The sequence below is a fragment of the Euphorbia lathyris genome, chromosome 1, assembly GCF_963576675.1.
Source record: "Euphorbia lathyris chromosome 1, ddEupLath1.1, whole genome shotgun sequence".
NCBI lineage: Eukaryota > Viridiplantae > Streptophyta > Magnoliopsida > Malpighiales > Euphorbiaceae > Euphorbia > Euphorbia lathyris.
The window spans coordinates 24,118,651-24,136,470 of NC_088910.1; positions in this window are offsets into that span (position 1 = coordinate 24,118,651).

Here is a 17,820-nt window from a genome sequence, read left to right on the forward strand (position 1 = left end):
ATTTCGTCGTCGTTAAAGAAGCTCTACCTAGTCGTACGCCCCATCAAGTTTTTGGCGCCGTTGCCGGGGATTTATAATTTCTTGCAATATTAGACAAAAACGTTTTATTGTTAGTCTAAGCATTATTTTTGTATAAATTGTTTATATATACTTTTTATATATATACTTTGTACTAACAACATTCTTTCTTGTTTATAATTCATTTCATTTATTTATTTTATGCACACCCGATCTCGGAGTGATTCTCTCGTTCTTATTGATCTTGAAATTGAACGTACTCTTTGTAGGATTTGGAGAGAGAAAATGGCAAACCTCAACAATGAAGCTAACCAACCCGAGGTCAACCAAAGGTCGCCGGTGCAACCCGTGAACAACAACCGCAATGGTGGAGATATGCGCTCGATGATGGAGATTCTTGCTCCGCATCTTCCTCAAAACCGCAACGGAATCGTTGCCCTCACCATTCCGGCCAACACATACGAAATCAAGACTAGCATGATCCAACTCATCCAACAGCTCAGCCAGTTCGGAGGAGAACCTCATGAAAACCCTAACGAGCATTTAGATAAATTTCTTATGTGTGCCGAAACTTCTCGGCAAAACGGTGTACCGGTTGAGGCCGTCCGACTAAAGTTGTTTCCTTTCTCTTTGACAGGACAAGCGTTGGAGTGGTTGCACTCGCTGGAGGCGGGTTCGATTACATCATGGGTGGAACTTGAGAAGGAGTTCCTTTCTTACTACTTCCCGCCTTCCAAAACAGTCAAGTTGAGGAACGACATCACTACCTTTCGGCAGCTCGAACACGAAGCCCTTCATGCGGCTTGGGCAAGATTCCGAAAGTTGCTACGAAGCTGCCCGCACCACGATATCCCCAAGCACGATTTGGTAAGCACTTTTTATCACGGATTAACACCTACTAATCGTGCCACCGTGGATTCCGCAGCAGGTGGGGACCTGTTTAGGAAGTCGGCCAGTGAAGCATACGAGCTCATTCACGAGCTCGCAAGGAAAAGCGTACAGTGGCAAGAAGATCGGCTTGCCGAACCTTCGTGACATCAAATGTTCGCCGTGGAGAAAGAGGCTCCAAAAAGTTCCATGGCGGAAATGAATAAAAAACTTGACGCTTTGATAGCCCAGTTGAGCCTTAACAAAGTTGCACAGGTCCTGATGTGCAATCATTGTGGTGGAGACCATGACGAACTTATTGCTAAGCCGGTAGTCCTTTCGCCGGTGACACCTGATAGGGGTCAAAAACCCCTATCTTTGGGTACGGTTTTAGGACGGGTTTTAGAGTTATTTGGTTAATAAGCGAGCAATTCTCGCATTTAAATGCTTTTGTGTGAGTTAGTTAGGAATTGGAAACGTTCTATTTACTTTTCGTCGTTTAAGCCCGTTTTATGATCAATTTAGGCAAATATGGCCGAAATAGCATGCATATTAGAATTCCGTTATCTTTTGAAGCTAATTGGTCCATCAAAAGTCGCACCAAACGAAGCGTTTGCTCACAATAAGCGATTGACGGATCAATTTGGCTTTTGGACTAATGTTTTTCGGAGTTTTTATGCGTGTGCAGGTGTAAGTTCGGACGAAAAAGGGCATAGAACTCATCAAGCTTGAATCGAGCACGCTTCGGGCGAAAACGCTCAGCGAGCAGGGCCCAACGGGCCATTTCTGCTCGCCGAGCAGCCTTCCCTGCTCGGCGAGCAGCCCTGCGGGAATTGGTCAAAAAGACCAATTCCGCCCCCACGAAGCCACGTTCGGCCCCACGTCTTCCTACACCAACTAGGACACGAAAATAGGTCAAAACGAGGCCTGAGACGCGTCTATAAATAGGATTTTTCCATTGTAATTAGATATCTTTCGTTTTTGTAAATTATTTTAGCTTTCCCCTTGTAATTCCTCTCCATCTTCTCCATCTTCCTCAACCTCCATTGAAGCTCCTTCAAAGCTTTTTCTCGAGGAATTATCAAGGTCCGTCCTTAAGATCAAGTCGCCGACTGCAGAGTAAACAGGTTCCCTGAAAGGGATTTTTGTATCTCCTTTTATCTTTCCATGTTTGTACTCTTTGATACAGTTGCCGAACTTGACTTATTGTATCTTGTGACAATTATCTTCACCTTTAATAATAATTTAGCTCTTGTTTTGTTCTATGATTATTTGTCTAATCTCTGTCTTACGCTTTATTCAATTGGTTTAACTCATTCAAAAGCCCCAAAATCTAGTAGGCACATATTGCGAGCTGAATCTGACCTAGTCAGAGCCTAGGATATTGACGACCTCTTAGTTGATTAAGCGCCAATTTACTGAGCCTTAGACCTAGTTTCGGCCTTAGGGAATCACGCGCTAGGAACCTCAGGAGGGTAAGTAGGGTTAATCGCCTTGAATACAAGTGACTCAGATTAGGTTTTTATTCAATAGACTTTATAATCTATCTTTATTATTATCGTTCATACCATGTTCCTTCGAATAGTTTCATTAATGAAAGATCAATTAGGGGTAGAGTAACTTAGTTAGGCGTAGAATAACTTAGCTAGAATTAGATAACTTAGTTAGAATTAGATAACTTAGCTAGGATTAGCATAATTCAACCTAGGAGTAGATTAATTAAAACAAACAAACTCAAAACCCCCTAAGCCTAGATAACATCCGAGATCGAGTAGCTCGGTACTTGCAGAAATAAATCCTGTGGACGATAACCTGGACTTAAACCAGAAATTTATTACTTGATAACGACGGGGTACACTTATCCCTTAGTGAGTTCCCATCTCTAACTTAGGCGGGGACGCATCAACACCGAAAATGTAAGTTACATAGGAGGCAATCCAAGGTATAATCCTAACCCGAACTCCTATTCACATCACCACAATAATAATAACGGCGGATGGAGGCCTCGGTACCAACACCCTAACTTGTCTTATGGCAATAATAACAATGTATTGAGGCCCCCATCTGACTTTGATCAAGAATATCGGGAAAATGGGTTAGGGCAATCACAAGCCATGCCCGGTAATCGGAACGCTCCACCTCCCGATAATATGCATGGCCAGTTCGTAACAACCTTGTTAAAGGATATCTTAACCCGTCTTTCCAATAGTGAGGTGTTTTGCAGGGACTTTAGCCGCCAGGTAGCTCACTTGAATCGTCAGCAACAGGAGAGGCCATTAGGAACCCTCCCGGCAAACACCGAACAGAACCCGCGGGGCAAAAATAGAGAGTCCGGACAGGTGATAACGCTCCTAAACAGTAGAAGTTCGGACCCGTCGAGTTCCAACTCGGACAACCTGCAGTAAGCCGCCGCATGAGAAAGTCGAGCTACTTCGACTCTAAACGTAGCATCGGTTTGAATTTCTCCAACCTCTTGTTTATATGTATCATAACCATTTTTCAACTTATTTTTATCTATTTATTCTCTCTTTTATGTTATTCTTAGTTTTCTTCTTTTAGTTATTTTATTTTTATTTTTATTTTTCTTTCTTATTTTTTATTTTTGTTTTTATAAATCAAAAGAAAAACAAATCCCATTTTTAATCCAAAATTTTTTAATCACGCGGGACGTACAACCCAGTACGCCCCGCGCATCTGCGTGTCTGACCCATTTTCACAATAAAAGACACGTTACGCGGGGCGTCCTTCCTACCACGCCCCGCGTAACCTTCGGTCATTAACCCCCTCTCAAATAAACGCCACGTATTGGACACGCCTCGCGTATCCTTGGGGAGTTGCGAATTGCAACTCCCCATGGCAGCCTTTCCCTCTCCCACCTTTCCCATCACTCTCTCCTCTTCCCCAAAAATCTTTCCCACTTCTCCACTCCACCTCCTCTCTCCTCCAATCACCCTTCACCTTTTCAAATTCAAAACTTCCCTCTTTATTATTTTTATAACCACCCTCTTAATTGCTCATTAAAATAATAAAAATATTAAATAAGTAATTAGAACCCATAAAAATTCAAAAAACGGAAAAACCGTTCGTTCTAGGCGGGGCGTACTTCCATTTACGCCCCGCATCCTCGCCCCTCTCCCTTCAATTTCGGGCCAGGAGGTGCGATACGCGAGGCGTGCTTCCCCGCACGCCCCGCGTACCGTGCCATTTTTGCATCCAATAATGGGAAGGAGGTGGGATACGCATGGCGTGGCCTCTTCACGCCTCGCGTACCCCTCTGGGAATCCGAGTTTTACTTGGATTCCCACCTCCTCCCCTATAAATACTTCCCCTTCTTCCCTTCTTCTTCCTCACAACTCTCTCTAACTTCCCACAATCTTCCTACACTCTCTCCATCCCTCACCAACACCATGGCAAGATGAAAACACGTTGCCGATATGCGCCCCCCACGGTCCACTCGGGCCCGTACCTCCCGCACCCAAAATCAACAAATACGCCAATCACCACCGCCCCCCGAACGGGAGGAAACACCGCCACTCACCCGCCAATACTGGGCTCCTTTCCATCTTCTCACCGAGGAAGAAGCCCAATCCTACCAAACACTCTCCGCCGCTCACGTAATGGAGCTCCCGTACATTGAACGTAGCGTTCTTGATCGCTACAATGTTGGAGGTGCCTTCGAGGACCGCCTCCGTGCTCTAAATTGGCTCGATCATTATCAGGCACGCCACCACGTCTACTCTTCGTTGGTCGTGGAGTTCTACACCTTCCTAGAATCCAACAATGTTACCGGAGCCGCCCTCTTCAACTTCCGCCTTCACAACCAACCTTTCTCCATCGACACCCAATGGCTCCGCAATCATTTCACCCATCAAGCGGAAGCGGGCATTGCACATTGGCCCGAGGGTGTCTCCTCTCGTGATTTTTGGACCTCTATCACCGGGTCCGACGATTACGATATCTCCAACCTCCGCCCGACATGCATCCGCGACCCAATCCTCCAACTTCTCCACCGTTTCATCTCCTTCTACTTCTCGGGGAAGTCCGAGTCCACTAAGGTCAATAAGCACGAGCTTTTGGCCCTTTACTGTTGTGCAAACGGCCTCACCTACGACCTTTCCTACCTCGTGGCCGTCCAACTCCACCACATGCCCACCCGAAAACGTGGCAAAATCGGGTTGGGCCATCTCATCACCATCTTCGCCACCTCCGCTCTTGGCGAAGCCGCCCTTGACCGCCTCCCCAGCTTAGAGCCGCGGCCCTTGGAGAAAAATGCCTTTAAATCACTCAAGCGCCCTACCTCCGGCCCGGGTGAAACTTCGGGGGCGGCCCACTCCAACGAGGACGAGGGCTCGGACTCGGACATGGGACTCAATTTCAGTCCACCACCCCTCCACGACTTCAACTCCCTCTATGCCCGGTTGGATATTTTAGAGGACAACCAACGCCGAGACCGGCCCACTTCGACTCTCGCTTCGATACCTCCGAGGTTCAAAGGCGTGAGGATCGGGCCCATCTCGATGCTCGCTTCGATGCCCTCACCAACTCCTTCGCCTCCTACTTCAACATCCACGGAAATCCTCCTCCGCCTCAACCGTAGTTTCCATTTCTTTGTTTTTATGTTTTTCGTTGTCTTGTGTTTATTTTAGTTCGTCTTTCTTTTGTTGTTTTTGTTTTCCTTTTGCGTTTTTATTGTACTTTCTTTTGCTCTTTTAATATATTTATGACTTTCCTTTATGTTTCATTTTATTTACTTTTCGTGTTCATTTTTCGCTGTTTATGCACCATTAATAACCTTCACGCACGGCGTACTCCCTTTTACGCCCCGCGTGTTAGTCATTTTTCTTGCATAAAAATCTCAGAAACTCAAACACGCGGGACGCCCCTCGTAGTGCGCCCCGCGTATTTGAGTCTCTGATCCAAATGCACTTAAAACGTACCTCTTACGCAGGGCGCCCCCCGGGCACGCCTCGCGTAGGACCTGACCTTCAAGGGTCCTATTTTTAATTTAAATTCCATCTTTATTTTTGTTTTTGTTTTTCTTCTCTTTTGCGACGTCCTTGGAATAGACGTCATTTTAATAACGTGGAGGGCCGTGCAACCCCGCACTCATCGTTTGTTTTGTACTAACAAAAACAAAAATAAAAATCAAATAAACAACAAAATAATTAAACTAATTTATTGATTCTTTAATTTTTCCGACACACTACCCCCTCGGAAATTAATTAAAAGTTCCGTTATTTGTCCTTAGATGTAAAGACATTAATACAAAGGATCGGTTTTAGTAAGAAATTTTAGTCTTAATTCTGAAGCTCTAGAATTTATGCAAAGCCTGGGTTCGTACTAAACAAAAGCATTGAGTCCTAACACAAAGGTCGTCTCCATAATGAAATTCAAAAAGGCAATAAAAACGGGATAGTTGAAAATTTGACGAGAACTTGAACGTACACAATTAACCCGAAATTTTGTGAGGTAATTTTGAGCCTAAAAGAGTTCGTACGAGAACTCTATTTCTTTCACAATTTTTCAAGAGCTTTGACTTCACTCGACTCATAGAGTTTGCACCTAATACCGGGTTAAGTATACTTATTTTGGTTAAAATGGCAATAGATGATAAAACGAACCCACTTAGTCTAATTCTTGTCTCAAATTATTTTTCTCGTTTTTATCAACCTCTAGGAAACCCCCTCGAGCCTATTAACCGACTTTTCTTGTTAATACCCTTTTTAACAATTAACCCTTTTTCCTCTTGTTTAAATACCAACAAAATCAAATCGCACCCGAAATAAGCCAAGGCCTTGATAAGTAAGCACCATAAGCTTTCGAAATCGTTTTTTTGCCGCTCTCAAAACAAAAAGAAAAAGAAAAACACAATAAAGAGCAAAAGGCATTCTCAAGCTCCACCTGAGCAATTTCAAGTTATATTCTACGAACTTGCTAAGGCCAACATAAAAACACGGTGTGATCATCAAAATGGTGTTTAAACTCGAGTTTTCAAAAATTAACCACTAAAAAAGCCACCCACATTACAACCCCCCTCCGGGTTCATTTTTAATATTGCCTAGACCATAACTTAGGAGGAAAAACCCGGATGAAAATGCAAACTCAAAGTGACTTCGAGTAAGGCTCTGTTCTTTATGACTGAAAAAAACTGAACTGAACTGAATTGTACTGAAACTGAAATAATAATATAATCCTTTAAAAATAGCAATAATTAAAATAAAAATCTGAAAAAAAATAATAACGGTTCTAATAATAATGATAATAGTAATAATGAAAAAAAATAATTATAAAAAATAATTATGATTATAATAAGTAGTGATAAATTATTGAACTGAACTGAATTAATTACTGAACTGAACTGGTTGATACTGAAATTAAGTAATAAAAAACAGAGCCTAAGTGCAAAAAAGAGTGCAAAAACACCAACCCACCAACATTCGAGCGTAAGAGTGAAATCCCTTGGTGACGTACTATTGGGTTCTCAAAAGATAATCAACCCCCGTTAATATTGCCTATTAAATTTGATCATGGAGGTTTCAAACAAGTTCTGGTCACTCATTTGTTTGCATAGGTACTTGCCAAAAACTTTGCATAAAACTTTAGCTTCGGAATCACGCACTTGGTAAAACCAACCGACGGTTTGTTTCTTAACAATCTCAATCCCTTGTCTTTCGATTTCTTTTACTTGAGGACAAGTAAAACTTTAAAGTCCGAGGAGGTTTGATAGGGGCATTTCGTCCCTATCTTTTAGCGTGATTTACGGATTAATTTTAAGAGAAATAAATAAGTTTAATTGCAAAAATAGAGTGTTTTTAATAAAATAACGAAATAAAAATAAATTCCATACTTTTTGTTAATTTTCCTTATTTTTGATTAATTTAGAAAATAAAAACGTCAAGCTAACTCTGCTCCCGAGAATTGTATTTCAGGTATGAGCAAGGAGCAAAAATCCTTTGACATAACGCGGGGCGTATCATCCCCCACGCGGGGCGTGGAACACTTGGTCAAAAATAATTGTTCAATCCACAGGCACCACGTGGGATCTAGTCACCAATACGCGGGGCGTATCGACAACCACGCGAGGCGTGGAACATGTGTCAGAAATGATAAGCCTAATCCTGAAAGTCAGACTGCATGGTCTCCCTGAGTCAACTACCCTACGCGGGACGTACCACCTTACACGTGGGGTGTGTAAGGAAGTTCTTCAATCCAAAAAGCTCAGAGACTCATTTACGCGGGGCGTGCTTCAGCTACGCGAGGTGTAAATGACCCAATTCAAGCAATAAAATCTCAGAAACTCAACCACGCGAGGCGCACCCAAGTCTACGCGGGGCGTGGTTGAGACAACAAGATCTGGATTTGGTCCACATACAGGAGATTTCTGACGGAATGGGCAACTACGCGAGGCGTACTCCACCATACGCGAGGCGTGTCATGGGAAATCTGCAGAAAATCATGTTCCTCCATGCTTGTATTTTGTGAAATTACAATTCTACCCCTAGCTTGATGTGTATAAATAGGGGCTGACTCTTAGACTTAAAAACACACCATTGATATACAATTTTAATATAGTTAAAGCTCTTGTTATTTTTGTTTGAGATTGTATTTATAAAGCAAAACTCTTCCACCTTGAGAGCTTGTTCGTTGATTCCAGCGTTCCATCAAAGTTCCGCTCCATCTCCGCTCACCAAGCTCGAAAGCTCCACCTCCAAGTCCTAAGAGACGGCCTTGAGTCCGGTTAGCTAGTTCCGAGGGTGGATTCTTCCCTTTTTACTCGCTAACTAGCTTGCACTCTTCCTATGTACTAGGCTTGGTTGTATCCCGTATTTACGTTTTCCATATTTATAATATATGATTTGCAATTTTCGTTTCTATATACGTGTTGATGTTTATTGCTTGTTTTGATACTCGTAATTGATTATTGTGTAGGAGAACACGATTTCCGACGCTATTCGGGCTATCTTTAGGGATTCATATAGGTGTTGCCTTACCGGAAGTGACGCTTCGGAAACCGTAGGAATTGACAAACCACGGAACTTACGGGCCCTAATTTCTGGTCCCAAGCATTAGACACGCATTGACTAGGAACCACGTAGTCTAAGTACTTCACGGGTCGGTCACACTACACGTAGTCGTCATTGCAAGAGTAAATCATTAACCGTTCATATATTGGAAGTCATTGTTTATCATATTTATAACTTATCGCCTTCCACATCATTTCGTAGAGTTTTGCTATATAAATTTGTCTCACCCGTAGTTAGGAGTAGTTTGTAGTTGTTCCCCGAATCAACTCAAAGCATTCACCGCCTAGATAACGTATAAAACCGAGTCGTCTAATACTTGTAGTTATAAATCCCATGGATTCGATACCCGGTCTTAACCGGATTATTACTTGATATGACGGGGTACACTTGCCCCTAAGTAGTGGCGTCCAGTAGAGATAGAGCATTTAGAAAGATCACACCCATAGTTGTAACGCACTTATCATAATACACATTTCGTCGTCGTTAAAGAAGCTCTACCTAGCCGTACGCCCCATCAGTGTTCGACTTAAGTTTATATTATTTTGTACATAAAGATTAAATCTGTTCTTCCTGAATAACTATACGACTAAGTTCGTAACTTATCCACGATTATTATTAAGAGAAAAATTGTGAAATAAATTTGAAGGCTTCGTTTATGCTATTGTTGTTGAGATGAGGTGATTAGAAAAAAAGAGATAATATTGTTGATGGCTTTCTATTTCATTTTATCACAATGTATTCTTATTTTTCAAATATAGTTACTATTAAATTGGATTAGAGAAGTAATTATTTATATGAATAATTTTCAACAATTAAGATCTCAATAATTATTGTATTATAAATAAAAGGGAATCTAGTGAGAGAAGGTCTTCCTTCTCTCTAGATTCCTCTACTTTCTTCTTTTCCTTCTCTTTCCCAGATCCGCCGCCCACCACCCCTCTTCTCCCCCCCTTCCTGCACCCGACCCCTCTCCCCTTCCCTTTCTTTGGAAAATATCCGGTTTTGCCCAAATCTCATAGTAAAGTCCAAGTTTAATTCTATCTAGTTGAGGAGAAAGAAGGAAGCTTGCCTTCCTTCTTCCTCCCCCTGTTTTTATTTTTCTGTTATATTAGTTGTTTTCCTTTTGTTTGTATCATTTTATTTTGGTTGGATCTGACATATTTTATCTGATCTCTGCATCCGTTTGACTTGCATCTGTTCGTTAAAATCTTTGTTTTTGTAACATTTTCTGTTGTAGCAAGTACAGAAAAGGTAGATCTTATCCGTAGATCACTGGATCTACGTGGTTGCAAAAGAAGGGACTTAGATCCGGTGTTTCAGAATGGGTTAAAGGATGAAGATTGGACTACAGTTGCTCCGCTACGATTCTGGGGTTACGATAAATATATGTTTCAACGGTCTTTTATTTTAGATGTACCCTTTCATGGTTTTTTTTTGCTTTTTGTAGTCTTTTTCTTGCCTTTGTGGACCATGTAATAGGTTTAGCCTATATGTATGTGAGGTTTTATTCCTTATTATTTTCATGTTGTACTATCAATCTTATTATCATCTAATGAAATTGTAGCATTCTCATAAAAAAAAATTATAATTGAAAGGGAAAGGTATAAAAATAAATCACGTGCTTTTGGTCATTTTCAAACATAAACCGTGATTTGAAAGTTGGCAAACATGTACATTGAGGTTAATTCTGTTAGCAAACATAGTCCAAACTGACTAACAATGTTAAAAAAAAAAGTCAAATGACAAAGAGTTATTTTTGTGTTTATATTTATTTAGTTTATAAATTAATCTCCTTATTATCTAATTATCATAAACAAACCCCAAAATAAAAAATAAAAATAAAACTCACCATCTCCCCCATCTTTCTTATATACCTCTTCTTTCTCTCATTATCCAACAACGGTAGCCAACTAATTGAAGCTTTGCTCATATTAATAATAACATGAATTCTGGTTGTTTCATGTGCTATTATGATTCTCCTTTCTTCATTGAGAACCATACCACCAATATTCAACCTTTCCGCAAAGTTGAGCAAGGTGTTCAAGGATAACCAACATCATCATCTTTACTTCATTTGGAGAATGTGTTGAAGATTGGTGGTCTGGTTATCAATGAAGAAAGGAGAATCAGAATAGCGTATGAAACAACCAGAATTCACGTTATTATTAATATGAACATAGCTTCAGTTAGTTGGCTACCATTATTGGTTGATGAGAGAAAGAAGGGAGATTTAAGAAAGACGGGGATATTGTGAGTTTGATTTCTATTTTTTTTATATTTATTTGTAATAATTAGATAATAAGAGAGTTAATTTATAAAATAAATAAATATAAAAATAAAATGAACTCTTTGTCATTTGACTTTGACTGTCATTTAACTTTTTTTAACACCATTGATCAACTTGGACTGTGTTTGCTAACGGAATCAACTGCAAAGTACATATTTGCCAACTTTGAAACAACATAGTTTATGTTTGCAAATGACCAACACCACAATGTTTATTTTTATACTTTTTCTTAATTGAAATAAGTTATATTTTATAAAAAAAATAGATTGGAAGAAATTTTTACCATGATCTCTGTCCAGTGAATTTACCAATGATAATATGATAATTGTACAACTTTAATTTTTTTAAACCAATCATTTCTCAATAAGGTGATATACATTTCATTTTTCATTAATCGGACCCATTTCATTCAGTTTGCCATATTGTCGGATTAGAGCCCCCTTAATTGAGAGGCCCTAGGCGAGCGCCTAGGTTGGCTCCCCATAGAGTCACCTATTATTTTGTCAATATCAAATAACTACAATTGGTTGTTCATGAAAAGCTTTAAAAAAAACTTTTCATGAAAAGTTATGAAACGCAATTGGTTCCAATAAAAAAAACTAAAAGCTACTGTTTTTTAAATCTAACCAAACATTATATTTTCTGCGGGTTGAACGCTGTTCCAAAAATGAAACAAACACCTCTAAATTTTAGGAATACAATTATGATTTTCTTTTTCTTATATGATTATTTATAAATAAAAGGCAAACATATTTTAGTTAAGTACTTAAATTTTAGGGTAAATAATTTATTAGTACTTGTAGTTTTATCTAACATAGTTTAATCCTCGTATTTTAATAATACACTCTATTCAACAATTTATTCTCTTAAATATTTAAATTATTAAACAGGTTAGTCTCCTCTATGAGCGAATAAATTATTAAATAAAATAAAAATTAAAAACTATACAGTGTGTTATTAAAATATTAGAGAAATATAGAAACTAATAAATTATTTACTCTAAAATTTTATATGCTTATATGTTTTGTTTGTTAAATTTGTTATTTTAAATTTTATTTTATTGACTCCTTAAAAATTCTATTTCAATAATGATAAAAAGGATTGTATTTTCCCATATACTGTACAGAGTTATTCAAACATAAACTTAATGTATCAATCCAGCTGAAATGTGAACATAAAATAAATGAAAATAAAATCAATGTCAATACATAAACATAAACATTTGAAATTCAAATAGCCAATATGAATGTTAAAATTAAAATATTAGGATAGATGCACAAAATTTATATTTTATAACAGAATCAGACATGCGTCTTAAAAAAAAACATTTATCTTAAATAGCACTACAATAGGAGAAATCATTAAAAGCATTCGGTTCTTTATATCAATATATATATTTTGACATGTGTAATACGGATCCACACATATCATAAAAGTTTCCACTATTTTATTTATTTAGTAAGATCACAATATATATGTCCAAATGTCAACTGGAATCCTCCAAATAATACGAAAGACGGATCCTTAATATAAGAACTCAAACAATCATCTATTTCCTTTATGTTTTATTTCATTATTGGCCTTTTATACTTCTTTTAACAGTATGTGTTGTAATAAATTATTTAAAACATGAAATAAATTTTTCGAGCAATTGCCTTGTCTTTCTCTGCTCGAAGATTTCCAACTAGAAGAAAACTAAATACACTTCTCAAACAACTGTCATTCTTCTGTTAAAATCTCGTAATCTATCAAGTTTCAAATTTTTCTCTTTTATGGATCTATACGATGAAAGAACTAGAAAAAACAAAGAATTAATAATTAAAAGTTCAATCGGGGTTTAATAAAATCATGTCAAAATTATATTTTTATTGACATTTAAACTTATAACGTAGTACAACTTAAAAGTCTTAATAAAAATTATACTAATAATAATATTTCTTTGATATCAATTTAAGATATTTTCAGATATTAAATTAATAAATTTAATAAGACAAAATAAAAAATTTACTTATATTGATCATATATAAAATTAAAAGGGAATATATTTTTAACCTAAATAGTTATTATTTTTATAATATATTATTAACATGTAAATATCATATAAAATAATAAGATACCTATTTTATAATTCAAATTCAAATTATATAATTTATTAGACTTTTAAATTTTATTTGTATATTTAAAGTTTTAAACTTTATTAATATTGAAAAGATAAAGTTACTTTTTATATATTTATCTAAATATAAAACAAAATAAAAAGTTTAATATTAAATAATATTTTTTTTGAAATAATATTAAATAATATTTTAATTATTTAATTTATGATATAACTATATATTTTTAAATGGTTAATAATAGTCATAAGTGAAATGATAGTGTAGTGGTAAATTTTATTATTTACAAGTAAGAATTCCAAGTTTGAATCCTTTCTTTATATAAAATCTTATTGGTAAATTACTTTTGGTTTAGAAAGCCTTTAATTTGTGGTGAAGCTCTTAGCCTGTTGGTTGAGAGCTTACCTATAACCTTAGAGGTTATGGATTCGAATCACATGGGGTGGGATGGGTTGAGGGTTTTTCTTTGTCTTTAATGTAATTTTCCTTTGTTTAATGTAAGTGCATTTCAATTTTATTTTTATACAAACGCATGATTTGAAAACCAATGAAACAAAAACTAAATATTACGAGTTTTCGGTTATTCGGTCAGTAATCGAACCGAACCGAAAATTTTAGTTTTAATAATATTCAATTACCAATCTTATTTGGTTCGGTTCGATTATGAAAATAGAACAAACTTCGGTTCAGTTAACCAATAGTTCGGTTCGATTACTAACGGAACCGAACCAATGCTCACTCCTAATAGTCATCGACATGCCACTCTCTTCATGATGGCATGATGAATACGTTGATCAGGCACTGATACCAATTGATGCAACGTAATAAATACATCGCGTTGCTAATAGTTGATTTCAACGCACAAATAAGTAGCAACTTTTAAAATTCTCAAGAACTTTGGTAATGTGAAAAATCACAATTTCATTAAATTAACCAGCTCATTCTTACAATGGAAATAAGTCTTTGCCCTGTTTGACAAATAACTTATTACATTAGTTGTTAGCTGAATACCTTTTTTATTAGCTGATTTAACTAACAAATTGCTAATAGGTGGTTGTATGAAATGATAAATAAAAATACGGTAAAACTTTTATTTGAGATTAAATGGTAGTAATTAGAAGACTTAGTGAGCTTTTATTTGAGATTAAATCAGAAGATTAACATCCAAAAGTCCCGTATGCTTTGTTCTAAGAACATGGACAACGGCTTGTGCAGAAGACTTAGTGAGCTCTCTGGCATCCCCCTGACTCACTCGTTGGGAAAGTATCTTGGGGTCCCTCTTCACAGTGACAGGGTCTCAAAAGCCTCCTTTAAAGACATTTTGGACAAAACTAACGGTTTATGTGCTAGCTGGAAAGCTAATTCTCTTTCCCTTGCAGGTCGCCTTACTTTAATCCAATCTGTCAACTGCGCGGCTCCGAACCACATCATGCAAGCCTGTAGGCTCCCTGAGCCGGTTCTTAACGACCTTGATAAGATTAATCGGCGCTTCCTGTGGGGAGAGTCTGGAGATGGGAAAAAGGTTCACTTGGTCCCTTGGAAGGAAGCCTGCCAGCCTAAAAGCAGGGGGGGTCTTGGTACAAGGCAAGCTAAGGACAACAATAAAGTCCTTCTGATGAAGCTTCTTTGGAGAATGTGGCAATGCCCCTCCTCTCTTTGGGTTCGTCTTCTTTGCGACAAGTATCGTAAAGACAGAATTTTCGGTGGCCCGAAGGAGAGGGTTGTCAACTGCTCCTTCCTCTGGAAAGGGCTTAGCGCTGTGTTTGCTGAGTTCTGTACGGGGATTGGCCTGGAGGTGGGTAATGGTAAATCCATTAGTTTCTGGTATGACACCTGGATTGGTGATAAACCGCTGATTGAAGTGTGTAGTTCCCCTCCGCCTAGTGATATCTGTCCCTGGAAGGTTGCTGATGTGGTGGACTCGGAGGGAGACTGGATCTGGTCTAAGTTCGACACTTTCTTTAGCCTGGAGACCCTCCTTAAGATTAGAGGAGTGAAGATTAGTAATCAATAGGAGGATAAGGACAGACACTGCTGGGCCTTGACTAATAATGGCACTTATTCTTGTAAATCGGCCTATGAAGCTTTTACCCCTAATAGGGCTGATCCTCCCGTGGAGATCTGGAAGACCATTTGGGCCCTTAAAATCCCTTATCGCATTAGAAGTTTCCTGTGGCTGGGAGTCAAGGACAGGCTGCTCACTAATGCGGATAGGCACAGAAGACACTTGGCTGAGTCTGGAGCCTGTAGTAGATGCAGAGGCCATGTGGAAACCTTGTGCCATGCTCTGAGGGATTTCCCTAATAGTAAAAAGATTTGGGAGGGGATTCTCCCTCACCACACCCTTCCTTCTTTCATGGCTCATTCTGAAGTTGACTGGTTCTCTGATGGAGCCAATGGGAAGCTATTGGCCAATATGGAGCACGGCGACATTTTCTTCGCTATTATCTGTCACCAAATTTGGAAATGGAGGAATGAGGAGTTATTTGCTAAGAAGACTGTCCTTATTCCTGACTTACTTGATTACTTCTCGAAAAAGCTCTCTGTTATTACAAAAAGCTTTGAAGGAGAGCCCCTTGTTAGACCCTCCCAGGATAAGGTGGTCCATTTAGTTGGTTGGAGTAAGCCCAGAGAAGGGGTTGTGAAGTTGAATACGGATGGCTCCTGCCTTAGCAATGGTAGAATTGCTGCTGGAGGAGTTCTTCGGGATGCTGGTGGCGCTTGGCTGGCTGGGTTTACCCATAATTTGGGGATGGACTCATCCTTTTCTGCGGAGCTCTGGGGTATTATGTCGGGTTTAAAACTTGCCATTTGCATGGGTGTTAAGAGGCTATCGGTGGAATCTGATAATTTGGAGGCAATTAACAGGATTTCTGATAACCAGACTTTTTATCTTAATAGCCAGAATCTTATCAAAGCTATTTTAAGGCTTCGTCCTGCCTTTGAGGTTCTTAGTTTTTCCCATATTTATAGGGAACAAAACCGCGTGGCGGATCGCTTGGCAGCCGCTGGGCATGTGGGGATGTTAAGTGTTTCTACCCTTTCTGTTCCTCCTCCTTTTCTTTTGTCTACCCTCCTAGAGGTTAGGGTTCGGGTCAGCCTTCCTAGACTGATCCCGGGTTAGGTTTTGTCTGTTTGTTTTTCCTTTCTTATTCCTACCAAAAAAAAAATGGTAGTAATTAGGCTAAAAAATGTTCTTAAAAAGAGATGGAGCAATAAGATAATTAAAAAAAGCTCATAAAACCAGTTTTTTCAAAATTAATTTATTGATGCAATAAACTCTTTTAAACATGTATTCACCAAAAAGGTTTGACTAGTCAAAACCTCTAATTTTAGTCCAAAAAGCTTTTTATCAAACCGGGTCTTTAAATAGATAAAATTCTAAACTCTAAAATAGAAACTCAATAGGAAACAAAAAGATAAAAGGAAAATTCTAAAAAAATACAGTAAAATCTCTATAAATTAGTATTCAATAAATTAACAAACTCTTTAAAATAATAATTTCTTCTAATCCCGACTTGGGCCAGTTCAAAAAAATGATCAATTTTAATAAATTAATAAGATAATAATTTTTTGGAACAACCCTTTATAAATACATTGTATTATTACCTCTATAAATTAATAATTTCTCAAATACATATGCGAAATATATATAGATATACATACTTAGGATAATTTAGCAAAATATAAATCTACAATATTTTGTTTTTTTTTTTTGAAATTTAAATCTACTTGAATTTCATTTCTAACTATTCTAATATCGTATACGTTGACTAACTTTCAAATGATATGTTTCATTTAGCCAATCTTGTAAACCCTTTGAGTACTTGCATGGTGATCTCTCTTGTATTCACATAATGCTTTTCCGATTTGATCGGTCATGGTTGATTTATTGACACCTTTTAGATGAGAAGCCATTTTTGGTATGATTTGAAACACCACTCCATATAAAATTGGGAAAATTACAAAACTAGGTCAAATGGGAGGCCCATTTACATATTTAACCCATTTACTCAACCTACTACATATCTTGACTGATTTTGTGTGACTTTCCCATAATACCCTCAATATTTACGCGCGTCTCGCCCCCTCCCGTCTGACTTCGCATATTCCATATTATGCGAAGCCTGCGAAGTTAATGTTTGGGTTTATATGCGAAGCCTGCGAATCTAATGTTTGTTTTACTTGATGAATTTAGTTCGCATATACGAAGTCTGGATATGTATTGTAACTAATTCGTGAAGTGGTATATAACAAAAAATGGAAAACAACAATGGATTCTAACATTAAAATCATAACATTACCAAAATTTACAACAAGATTGCCACAATAACAACCTTAAAATCATAACATTATCAAAATTTACAACAAGATTGCCAAAATAAACCCTTAACAAAGCACTTCAAAGTGAACCTAACTAATCCGGTACCAATTTTGAAACGGATGAGTAATCTTGTGTGCACCGTGAGACACATCCATCCCAAAAGGTCTGGACTTCCATTTCTCATCC